The 13,238-nt window shown below is 36.8% G+C and overlaps 1 non-coding gene across 1 annotated transcript; it reads right to left on the reverse strand.

Moving 5' to 3' along the window:
- Positions 1 to 11,930: 11,930 nt before the first annotated feature.
- Positions 11,931 to 12,035, reverse strand: LOC145135305 (small nucleolar RNA R71). Its single transcript, XR_013719768.1, has one exon. It is a non-coding gene; the product is annotated as a small nucleolar RNA R71 (small nucleolar RNA).
- Positions 12,036 to 13,238: the final 1,203 nt, after the last annotated feature.

Here is a 13,238-nt window from a genome sequence, read left to right on the forward strand (position 1 = left end):
CACACATAACACACACTACAACAGAAAACACACCCACACACTTGTCTTGCCCGGAACATGAACACCTCCACCCTCTTGGTGGCGTTTGGCGACGGAAACAGCATAATCGGCGGCAACATCAACGACATTGATGGCGGCAGCGGCTTCTCGGTGATTTACGGCTCCAACAACGATGACAGTGGCCTGAGATGGCGAAAGCGGTGACATTGCAGCGGCAGAAGAGGCGGAGGCACGTCCGAGAATGGCGGCACACGGCCTTGACGTTGTCTGCAACCGTCTTGGCGTCGTTCATGGCGGTTCTTCCGTCCGCTCACGTTGTCGCCGACGGCTAGGGTCACGATGGCATCTCGATGCGAGGCAGCAGCAGGCGGTCGTTCGGCACTTCGTCTGCCGGAGAACAAAAGGGAAGCGGGTGGTGTGGCGCCGGAAGGGAGGTATAAGGTGGTGAAGTTGGCGGCTGGACTACATAACTAGGGTTAGGGTTATGGACAGATTATATACCCGCCTCCCTCCTAACGTTCTGCCATAATGACACAAATGGCCCCTCCCTTCAAAAATATTTTCGAAACAAACCCATTAATTTACCCTTTCATCCCTCAACATTAAAATCCATTACAATTCAGGTATAATATTTACCAATTACACCCCTGCTTCCACAATTCCTCTCAAATTCGATCCCTAATTTACCAAACAACCCCTTAGCCTCCAAAATCTCTTCAAATGAAGTCCCAGAAGTTACACTTTAACCCCCGAATAATCCAAATTATAGCATTCGGCTCCCCAAAACCAACACTCCACTAAATAATATAGATTTAGGGCGGCTATTCATTCATCAATTTTATCTATCTATTTATTTAATAAACAGGATATTACAACCATTTTCAGAGACTCCTACCATATTTACAACATCCACATTACCTAAAGTTTTGGACCAATAGTGGGTCGTGTTTAGCACGGCCTTTGAATTTTTCTAGTATATATATATATATATATATATATATATATATATATATATATATATATATATATATATATATATATATATATATATAAGTTGGATCGAGTGAGGACCAAAAAACAAGTGAGAAATGCGAAGACAAATCATTGCCGTAAGATTGAAAAAATAGAGAGTTGAGATTTTATTTTATATATCGTCACAATCTCGCGAGATGATATGACGTTTTTGTAATTATGCGTGAGATTTTGGTTTTTTCTGGAAAATGTTAATTGTTCGGAGGTAAAATAGGTAAAAGTAAAGAGAAAAGAAATTCCCCAAACACGCATCCATTCCTCTCCCCCCACCCTCTCCTCTTTTTTCTCTCTGCCACATGTCAATCCCTCATTTGGTAGGTTTTTTTCCACCCACTTTGTTTTCTGGCCATATTTTTTTTTCTTTGAATTTTTTTTTGAAAAAACCAAAGTTTTTAAAATTTAATTCTCTACAAATGAGCACAATCATAAATATTCGAAAAAAAATATTTATTTTTATTTTTTTTATAAAAAAAACCCTGATAAAAGATTTCTTCAAAAATCATAAAAATTTAAAGGATACTTCTACTCAATATATTAGTAACTTTGTAAAAATAACTTTTCAAAAATAATTATTTGAATTGTTTATTTTAAATTTTAAAAAATATTAGTTTTTTTAAAAAATATAATATGATCCAAAATGTGATAATTCAAAATATTTATGATTCAAAAAAAAAAAAAAAACTTTTGATTCAACTTGTTTCTGATCCTTAATTTGTTATGATCTAAAAATATTTAGACTCAAAATATTTTATAATCCTTAATTATATCTTTTATGATAAAAATTAAATGATTTAAAATATATAATGATCCATAATTTTTTTGAATAAATTTTTTATTTAATTGAATATATAATTAATCCAAAGTCGTAAGATTCAAAAATGATTTGATTCAAAATACTATGATTCAAAATATTATGATTCAAAATAATTTGATTCAAAATTTTATGATCCAAATATAATATGATCCAAAAATAGTATGAACGGAAAATATTATCATCCTTCATATGTGTTTTATTTAAAATTTTATAATTGTTAAACATTAAAAACTCGAATCGATATTTAGTTAAAAAGATCAAAAAAATAAAAAAATAAATACAAAAATAAACAAAAACACTGGTATCTATAAACACGTAGTAAAGACATTAAAAAAATAAAAAAAATGAAAAAAATACAAAAAAATAAAAAAAAATAATTTAAAAAATATAAAAATAAAAAAATAAAAAAAGCGAACAAAATGAAAAACGTGAAAACCGAGTATATATCTGTGTGTGTGTGTGTATATATATATATATATATATATATATATATATATATATATATATATATATAGAGCTAGGTTCAGGTATTAAAAGTAAGTATTGTGTTATTGTATGTATCAATGTGGGCCAATCAAAATTAAATTAAAAATTAAATAATTAAATAAATAAATAAGGGTAATTTAGTAATTTGTTTAGTAACTTCCAAAAATAATCCATGTAATCATGGTATTGATTTATAACCTAAATAAATAAGGACTTTGCTTTCAACAAGTGGATCCGCTTAGAAGATTATGGCTTTTCAACCAGTGAAGCACCATCAGTCGTTGATACTTATACGCAGCTACTACGCCTCATTCCTCCCCACTTTCAGACCCACACAGTCGACGGACCAGTGTTGTCGGAGACATGGAAGACATCGAGGATTTGTTGGTAGGCGGTGGCGCTGCTCCACCCGGTTTCCGACTCCCCATTACCGCCGCCGTCAGAATAAATCCAATAAAAAAGAAAAAAAACAATAAACTAGAGCCATCATCTTTGCTTCAAAACTCCTCGACACATCAAGTCCCTGGCACCCAGGTTGGATTTCTCCCTATATTCGTACCCTGGGCGAGAATCGTTTCCATTTTCTGCTTCGCCTTTTTTGTTGATTTCACTCTTCTTTTGTTATCTCTCAATCTCATAGACGATTTTTTTGAAGACATTTGGATGTTCACACAACCAGGTACAATCGGGTGCTGGAATCGTTTAGGGGTGTTGTCGATTGGTGGAAGGCCGAGGTCAAATCAATTAGTGTTCCTCGATCGACTGAACAATCTATCGGGAGGAGAATGGTCGTCTCCGGGGCTCGATGAGGCCGAAGACAGGAAACGGGAATCGTAGTGAGGCTGCTGTGGCTTCTGTGGGTGTAGCGAGGACTCAAGCAGCCTCTGTTATCGCCTACTGTTTTACTTTCATTTTCCCCAATTTTTCTCTGTTTATACCCTGCATCTAGATTTTTACATCAGTTTTTTTTGTAATTTCAGTCTGAAAACTAACAAATGATTGTAAATTCGTTGAATTTGTGTTAGTCGGAGGCTTGATTAACTTGAATTATGTGAAATTTCTTTATTTATAACTTGAATTCTGGGATTTTAGAAGCTATAAGGCGATTGAGAATTCACCTAGATGGGAAAGAAGATGAGACTGATTCAACAGTGTATCCAGATCGACCTAGAAAACCCGATTGCATATATTATTTAAGAACTGGAGCGTGTGGCTATGGTAATAACTGTAGGTTTAATCATCCAACTTACAATGCTCAGGTAAAAAAAACAACTTTTGTTTTCGATCATAAATTTTTGTTAATTTTAATGAAATATGGATTACGAGATGGGGTTCGAGATTTCTTATCAAATGTGGATTCATATTTCAATTTATGTTTTTTTTTTTTTCTGATTTAACAATTCATTTATGCGGACAGTGCAAGATCTTGACAAGGTTGAATTCTGAAAAGGTATCAAGTATGTTTATGTAGATGATTCAATGGATGATATTGGTGAGATTCCAATTCTATTGGAATGGAATGACGAATTCCAGTTCTGTTGGATCAGAATGACGAATTCCAATTCTGTTGGAATCACAGAAGTTGATGCTTGAAGAACGGACCACATTATTCTTTTAGAATGTATTAGTCGTTGTTAGATTTTGATGTTTTCTTCCCCGTTTTGATTGTTTTTTAGTTTTATTCTTTAACAATAAATGTAATTCTTAACAATTGTTACCCGTATTCTATAAAAAATAATGTATTTTTGTTTTTATTCTTCAATTGATTGTTCAAGATTTTGTTATTCTACAAGAAGTTGTTATTCTTCAAGAAGTTTTTAAAGTCATCATCAAGAAATAGGTTCAAGAATACTTTTATTATTTATTGTTCAAGAATATTTTTATTTTTGAATATACTCATAAACATATTCTGTCAGAATGTCCGAATTAAAAGAATTATAATTCGTAAAATCAGATTTTTTTAAATTAATAGAATCTATGAACCCTTAAAAAATGCAATTTTCTTTATTAAATCTATATTAATTGACTAAATTACCATTGTAATTAATTAAGATGATTTTTTCAATTATATTTAATTCAATAATATATATTAATCACTTTCTTAAAATAAGTAAATTTGATTGGTCCACATTTATGCATACAATAACACAATAATTACTTTAAACAAAATAACTTAAGCCTATATATATATATATATATATATATATATATATATATATATATATATATATATATATATATATATATATGCCACATGAAGGAAAGAATAGTGGAAACTGGACAAAGCTGGAAACTCAGGGGTTGGAGCATACGTCAAGAGGGAAAGAAGAGTGGAAGATGTGCATAAATTATATGCCACGTCTTGGCCATCTCATTGTCACGACGTGGTGACGTGTCTGATCTAGAACCTTGTAACACCTGTTCCAGGTATTGATTAATTTATATCATTCTTAGGGTTTTGTGCATGGACTCGGCGAGTTGGGGTGCTCCAACTCGTCGAGTAGAGTCTGTTGTTTGGTTCCTACTCGACGAGTCGGAAGGCTCCGACTCGACGAGTAGGAGCTGTAAAGAGAAACCCTAATTTTTAGGGTTTGCACCCTATTTAAGGAACATAACCCGCCTCTTGTGGCCTCCCTTATCACCCTTTTAGCCAGAGAGAACCCTATTTCGATCTTGCATGTTCTTGAGTGAGAGTGAGAGCCTTTGTGAGTGATTTTAGGGTATTTGTGAAGGATTCTAGAGCTTGAAGAGGAAGGAGCAAGGAGAGGAGCAGTAGATCCGACATCTACTCTGTCTTGGCCATCACTTTGAGGTATAAAGTCGTCACCTTAATCTCTAGTTGATTAGATCCCTTTTCTTGGAAGTAAATGACCATTTTTGGTGCAAAATGGAGTCAAACTCGGACCTGGACTTATCACAAGGATATGGTTCCGGATCTAGACCTCTCAAGGTCCCCAATGTAACGCCCGTGTTTCGGGGCTAAGCACTAATGATGATGTAATAGTCTAGGTCAACCACTGTAACCCATTTTAAAGTCATAAAGATGAATTACTTAAATATTGTGGTAGTGGTCGTGACAAGGATTCCAGAGATATAAAGAATGCCGAAATCCAAGTTTTAACGAAGAAGTTATGGCATGTCGAAGTTTCGCGACAGAACCGACACGACACTGCATGACGTAAATAGTGAATTTAAGATAGAGAACTTTATAGCCTTAGTGATCTAAACGAAAGTCGTAGTGTTCATTAAACCGAGAGCGTGCATAAAAAGAATGCCCAAATCTGACTTCGTATGAGGAAGTTATGATTTTTTGAAGTTTCGGCATAGCAGTATGCAACCCGAAGTTCGAATATTAGATCGAGCGGTTTTTAGCCGACACAACCTATACGAGAATCGAAGATCTTTTTGATAGTAGCGTAACGATAAAAAGACAGACGGAAACGGACGTCGGATGAAGAAGTTATGGGTTTTTAACAGACTAATCCTGTCCCGGACTGTTAAAAATATAACTTTAAAAATAAAGTCAAAATTAGCCGACGAAGTCTAAACGAAAGTGGTAGAGTACGGTCCCGCCTATGCGTGGATATAAAGAACGTCAAAAACGGAGCTGGTATGTGAAAGTTACGAATTTTAGAAGTCGAGTGTGCAAATTACGAGTCTGGTCCGAAGGGTACGCCCCGCGTAACCGAAGGGACACCCAACGTCCGAGTACGCCCCGCGCACAAGGTCCGTACGCTCAACGGTCTAATCTTTCCTACGGTCCGAGATAGGCCACGTCGCCCCACCAAATCACCAACACGTGTTGTACGAACCGAGCAGTACGCCCAGCGTAGAGCTTCGGTATGCCCAACGTACCTGCGAGGCTCCGCCTATAAAAGGCATGCGAGGGCAGCCGGCATTCTCACTCTTTTCCACCTTCTTTCTCTCACTACTTTCTCTCTGTAGCCCCCTAAACCCCCCCTAAAGCTTGGGAAAACCCCCTAGTCCTCGAAGGAAGCCCCGGATCGCCTGAAGGCTCTGAGAAAAAGAGTTTTTCGATTTGAATCACTGCCCGCGCGGAGCCCGGTTTTCAAGCAAACTTCCCGGTTTCGTCAAAGAAGATTATTTTAAGAAGCGAAGTGTTGTCCAAATCACTCCTTATCAGGTGAGTCTGTAGTCACTTTCATCTTACACATAGATATGAAGTATTTTGTATAAATTATGTGCTGTGTGTATATATATTATCTATTTACTTGGGATCTATGTTGGATGAAAGATCGGAACCTCTTTCTTCTCAGATATGAACCTCTTTCTTCTCAGTTCTGAACTTTTTCTTTTCAAATCTAAACTTTTCTTCAAGATCTGAACCCTTTTCCTTCAGATCGAGACTTTCTCACTTCAGATCTAAACTTTTCAGATCTAAACTGTATATATGTATGTTTTATACTTTGAGATTTATGCTGTATGAAATATTTAAACTTTGTTTTCCAGATCTGAACTTTATATGTATTTTATGTCTACAAATATGTTGGGTTAAACATGGGTAGATGAAATAGTTGGTGTGTGGTGAAATAAAATGAAGAGAGGCCTCGATGTTGACGTTGATCCAGTCATCTAGCAGAGTATGGATGACGACCACAGACTTTTCTAGGAAGTCCAGTGGAATGCTAGCAGGCTCGTAACATGTAGGTGTTTGTGAATGATGTGTTCACCGGTGTACTCCATCCCCCCTATGGTTGCCTTACGGACACTTATGACTGAGGAATCCCCTTAGCAGTAGTGTCCATCCCGATGAAATTCCTTAGGATAGGTCCCTTATGATTGATTCTTTAGGGACGTAAGGTGAGGATAACGGGAACGGGTAATCGGGTTGAATGATTGTTGAAAATAATAAACTTATTTATTATTGGTTGAAAACCCTATATGCTCACCAGACTCCCCAGCCTGACCCACTCAGTTTCTTTTATTACAGGTAGTGGCAAAAGCATAGTTGGATGACTTGACCAGAGATTATGGATTTTAGGCCAGTAGAAAATAAATGGAATGTTGTAAGGCCTATGTTGTTTTGAGGCCAGATTGTGCTTTGTGGCCTATGATATTTTTGGTTTATGCTTATGATCTGTATCGATGATTGACATCCCGAGTTTTTTTAATGTAATGAAAATACATTTCTTTAAGAAATGATTTGATAAATTTTTATCGTATTTTGTTTTGGGAACAAATTTCGCAACACTTTTCTTAAGAAGTTACTCTGATTTTTATTAAAAAACATGAACAAAATCGGTCTTTTCTGGCCGTAAAAATGGGGATGTCACACCCAATGACATGAAGTTGCTCACTTTATGCAGCCTAGCCCCTTTCCATGCACAAAAACCTTGTAAGAAGCTTAGTTTTGAGGTGATGGCCTTGAAGGGCCTTGCATGCACGTAAAGTATGTAACTTTACATGGTATCTGTGTTGGATTAATGTCTAAGTCCATAACTATATTTGGTATGTACTTGACCCGACCCGGCATGGTCCATTTGGGTTGCACTTCACCGGCACAATTTATATGGATAGTCTTTTGAGAATAGTATATTTATGATTTATGTTAATATATTATAAGTTCTAATATATTAATATGGAATCATATTATTTAATTAGTATTAATCAAGAATTAATTTAGAATTAATTAAGTGATCAAAAAGAACTAATTAAATATGGACTCTTATATATATGGAATGGGTCAAGTTCATTTAGGTTGGGCTAAGCTTTCATGGATGGTCCATGGAGCTTTTAACCCATGGATCCTATGTAAATGAAAGGTCATGGGTATTAGGGTTTACATGGATGTAACCCTAATCCTCCATAATATATAAAGGGGTCCTTGGCTCACAAAATTGGCACAAGTGTGTGAAAATAAGAGTGGGCCGATTTTAGTGTGCATACATATTCTCTCAAGTTCTTCCAAGGTGTTTTGGTGATTTGTGATTCCATTTGAGGCTTCCACACTATTAGGGCTAAGCTCTTAAAGCTTGAAGACATCAAGCTACATCAAAAGGTATGTCATCTAACTAGAACTTTGTAGTATAGGTGCTTCATAATATGCTAGTTAGGATGAAACCTTGGAATAGTTAATATTTGCATGTATAATAGAGAAAACATAGATACAAGGTTTATAGGGTTGCATGTACACCATATGAGTGTTAGAATGCTCAAAACCCAACAATCTGCACTAAGGGAGTTTGGATCTGGATTTTGGGACCTTAGATCCCACAAGAAAGGGTTGAACTTTGAAATGACTGAAGGAACTCGTCGAGTCCCTTAGCTGACTCGACTATTCGGGGTAGGGTTTGCCCATTTATGGGTTTATTGATGAGTGCAGTGAAGGATTAGGGTTTTGGTCTGATCCAACATTAGTTTTCTGGACATATGATGAACTCGACGAGTCACTAGGGGGAATCAGATAGTTGATGCGGGATTCAGTGGAATGGACTCGGGAGGAACTCGGCGAGTTACAAAGGTAAGTCGGCGAGTTAACGAGCCATACAGGAACTCGGCTAGTTGTTGAATGCGCTCTACGAGTTGAGGTTAGCATGGACTGCTGACCTTGACTGTTGACCTTGACTTTGACCAGGGTTGACTTTAAGGGTATTCATGGGATTATGACAAGTTAATCACATATTGGTTATAGGCAGTGAGGAGGAGCAGCACGTGGGATACATCTGATCTTAGCCTGTCAGTTCAGCATTCGAGAGGTGAGTCTCCTCACCATACCAATGGGTCTAAGGCACCAAGGTCGACCCATCTTATGATATGTGGTATCCTAGCTAAGGTTGTATTATGTGGCATGTTAGTTGGTATGAGCTAGGAAGTATGCTAGTGGTATATGTGGTATGTTTGTATGGAAGACCATTGGGGAGCCCATGACACTTGGATGTAAGACCATGTGGAGAGCCCATGGCTTTCCTATTGAAGACCATGGGAGAGCCCATGACACTTAGGTGTAAGACCATGTGGGGAGCCCATGGCATCCTGGAGTAAGACCCTGGGGACGAGCCCACGACATCCCTATTTGTTGTATGCATGGCTTATGTGATGTATATGTAGCTTCGATAGCTATAAGATAGCTGATCTGTGGAATGTGTGTGTGGTATGCTATGGGGAACTCACTAAGCATTAGCTTACAGTTTGTGGATTTGTTTCAGGTACATCTGAGCCCAAGGGCAAGGGCAAGGCTTGATGGCGCGGCGTGCACTCTCTTTCTCTCTCAGGCGTTTTATGGGACACTCTGATGTTCAGAATAATTTGAAAACAATTGTATTGAGATTTCATGATTTATGGAAAAGTGTTTGACTATTTAAAAATGAAAAATTTCTTTTGAAAAATTGGGTCGTTACAAACCTTCCTTGGTGTTTGCATGAAGACTTGAGACACTCGTGTTCAAGATGTTTCCCACGATGTGGCAGGCAAAATGTCACGACATGGAACCTGATTTTTGGCAAGTATAAATATCGACCATTAGGTCAAATATAGGGGAGAGCTGCTGATTTCTTCAACCAAAAGCAACTGAAAACCTCTGAAAAACCCTTAGAAGGCCTAATTTCGACTGGAGAACAAGGAAGAGAGAGATTAGAGTGAAGATCAACTTTAATCATTCGGTTTGCTTAGATTTTACAATGATTAACTTTGCTTACTCTTTAATTATATGCATTTTTGCTACAATCATGGGCTAATACCCCTTTAGTTCTGTTAAAATTAGATTAACCCTTTGGCTATGTGTTGATTTCTTATTTTATAGATTTATGAAGTTGGTTTTAACTTGTGTTTGATAGATCATCATCCTAGTATGTTAAAGTTCTAGCTTTTATTACTGGTCATTCATGTTCTGTGTAATTGGATGATCATTCTTTTTGCATGAATTTGTCATCTAGCTGTTTATGACTAATAAATTAATAGATCTAGAGATAGAACATATCCTAGAGTTAGGTGGTAAAAGTTAGTTGATATAACCGTGCTAGAGATCATTATTAACTTATAATATGTGCTTGATTTATTTGTCTTGATCATAGATAGGTAAACCCTGGATCTTATGATTCATATTCCAAATAATCCTTAAAATCAATTTGGTGTTCTTTAGTTGTTTGTCATTGTAATTAGAGTTCATAAATTGATATATGTGATATTACCATCTTTATACATTTATTTTGTCATTATTTTAATACATTTAAGCTATATTTTGGTAAAATGCAAAAATATTTGGTACTTATTAAGTTAAATTGCATTTTGCAGCCAAAAATGACACTCTTGAAGAAAAACGACTGAAATCGAAAAATTTGGATACTTGGAGGACTAGAGATGAAACTAGGAGCTTAGGGAAGACAAAATCGAGCATTATACAATTCCTACGACATGGACAACAACATGTCACGGCGTGGAATTCAGAAGATTCTCGATATGTTCATCAAGATGAATCTCACGACGTGACACAACACCTTTCACGTCGTGACCACGTGTCCTTAGAAGATTCCTATACGACGAAGTACATTTTCCTTGGCGCATACGGGATATACACTATTTTCACGTCATGACACCCTTATGGTCACGACGTGAAGACTGATTTTATGGAAACTTTAAATACCGAACATTATATCGACACCGACTTACTTTTCTATACTATAAACTGACTAGGTACACTGCCTATAAGTTCATTAGTTAGTTAAGTTTTGTTAGGTTATAAATTTCAAACTGGTAGGTATATCTATGCACATCAAGTTTTTGGCATCGTTACTGGGGAACGACTTATTATAGTTTTTTAAATTACTTGCTTTAGGCTAATAGATCCTTTTTGTGGTGTAAAAACCACAAAAAGTTATTTTTTGTTTAAACTAGTTCTCATGTTTTCCTAGTTTTCACGACGTGACAGCCCCTCTGTGACGACGTGAGAACTGCATTTTTCTATTTTTCAGTTTTTCAGTTTTTTTCATTTTTAGTTCGTTTTTACAATTTTATTTTGTTTTGTTTCAGTACTATATGACCAGGGGATCAAATTTTTTGATCGTGCCATCACTCGAAGATCCATAATCTACATTCCGCAAAAGTGTAAGATAAAAAGGTCGACGAATCAAGTATCAGTCTTCAATGGAACAAATTTGAAAGCTTTGAAAAGACTCTCAACAAGAAGGGGACCGGGTATGATCCAGGAACAGAGAGTGATTCAGAAGAAGAAGAAGAAGTCAAAAGCAAAGTGGAAGAGATGGATGACATCACAACAATGACGATGGATGAGTACAAAAGGCGGATGCATAATGACAACGGGCCAAGCCTCGTTCCACCAACAATTCCTGCCGCAACAAGCTTTGATCTCAAGGGACATATCCTCTTAATGCTCAAAGATATTCCATTTTCTAGGAAGGACCACGAAGGCGCTTTTAGACACATTGACAATGTGTTGAACATTGCAAAGTACTTCAATGTCCCAAATCTTTCACGAGATACGGTGGTACTAAGGATGCTTCCAGTGAAATTTACAGGAGCTGCTAAAGTTTAGTTAAAGTCACTTGCACCTGGAACGATCACAACCTGGACCAATATTCGCAATGCATTCATTAAACAATTAAGCCCTCCTCCGAAGATAGCCAAACTCAAAGAAAATAACAAATTTCCAACAAAATGATGGTGAATCTTTGTACGAAGCTTGGGAGAGATACAAGGGAATGCTAAATAATTTCCATCAACATGAACTTAACGTGCAACAAGAAGTGTCGATCTTCTATGATGGGATAAAAATGACCACGAGACAACTCCTTGATTCTTAAGGACCCGTGACGAAAAAGGATCCAACTACAATCAAGGGGTTAATTAAGAGTTTGCAAAGCATTTGCGAGAATACCAAAACCCTCGAGAAGATATTACAAGAGGTAAATACGGAGGAAACGAGAACTTAGCTGCGAGAATGGCGATTCTTATTGCAAATCATTCGGTTACTTATCATCGGGGCATAGTTGAAGATTTATTGGTAAAAAATTGGAAAATTCATTTTTGCAGTTGATTTAGTTGTCTTAGATATGAAAAAGGATGAAGATGTGCCTATTATTCTTGGACGCCCACTACTTAATACCAAAAGAGCCTTAGTAGACATTCGAGAGTCTAAACTCACACTACGAGTGGGGAAGGAGGAGATCACATTTGGAAGTGATGAAATGTCCAAGAATTGAGAATCACAAGATGAAGTATTTTTCATGGATGGGGTACAAGAAGAAGATAATGAGTTAGAAGAATTGAAAAAATTAATGGAAGAAGAGTTAAGAACATGGGAGAAGCCAAAACCACAAGAAACTGTCAAGCTTACCAAGCGTAGAGCCTCAATTCCAAAGGGTTTTGAAGTTCTTTTCCTTTACCACACCGCAAGCTCAAGTCGAGGGGGAAAGTGAAGATAAAGAACTTGGTCAAAGTGATGAGGAAGAGGAACAACAAAATAGCAAGGGAATCACACTTGACAAGATGGACGTGGGTAAAAAGAAGAACAAGGTGGCTAAAAAAGCTCGAGGAGTCAAGCTCAAACAAGAATCAAATGATAACCTGAGGAAGAAGGAAAATTCGAAGAAAGCTTATAGAAGACGGGTTGCGGCTTACAAGAGGAAACAACTTGAGATAAAGGAGAACAGGGAGATTCTGCTCCTAACCGACATAATAGAATATAACCTAGCCCGAAGCTATGTACATCCTTTTTACCTCGAACTAGTCTTATACTGAACCAGATATATACTGGACCAGGTATATACCGGACCAATCATATACTGCACCAGGTATATGCCGAACTAGGTATATACCGAATAGATTATCTACCGAACCAGTTATATGCCGAGCCATATGAAATAACGAACAAAGTACGAAAATACTGTTGAGAATAAATCCGAGATGACGAATGCGGAATATCAAGAACAAT

Source organism: Lactuca virosa, chromosome 8, assembly GCF_052849685.1.
Source record: "Lactuca virosa cultivar CGN04683 chromosome 8, Lactuca_virosa_CGN04683_v6, whole genome shotgun sequence".
Lineage (NCBI taxonomy): Eukaryota > Viridiplantae > Streptophyta > Magnoliopsida > Asterales > Asteraceae > Lactuca > Lactuca virosa.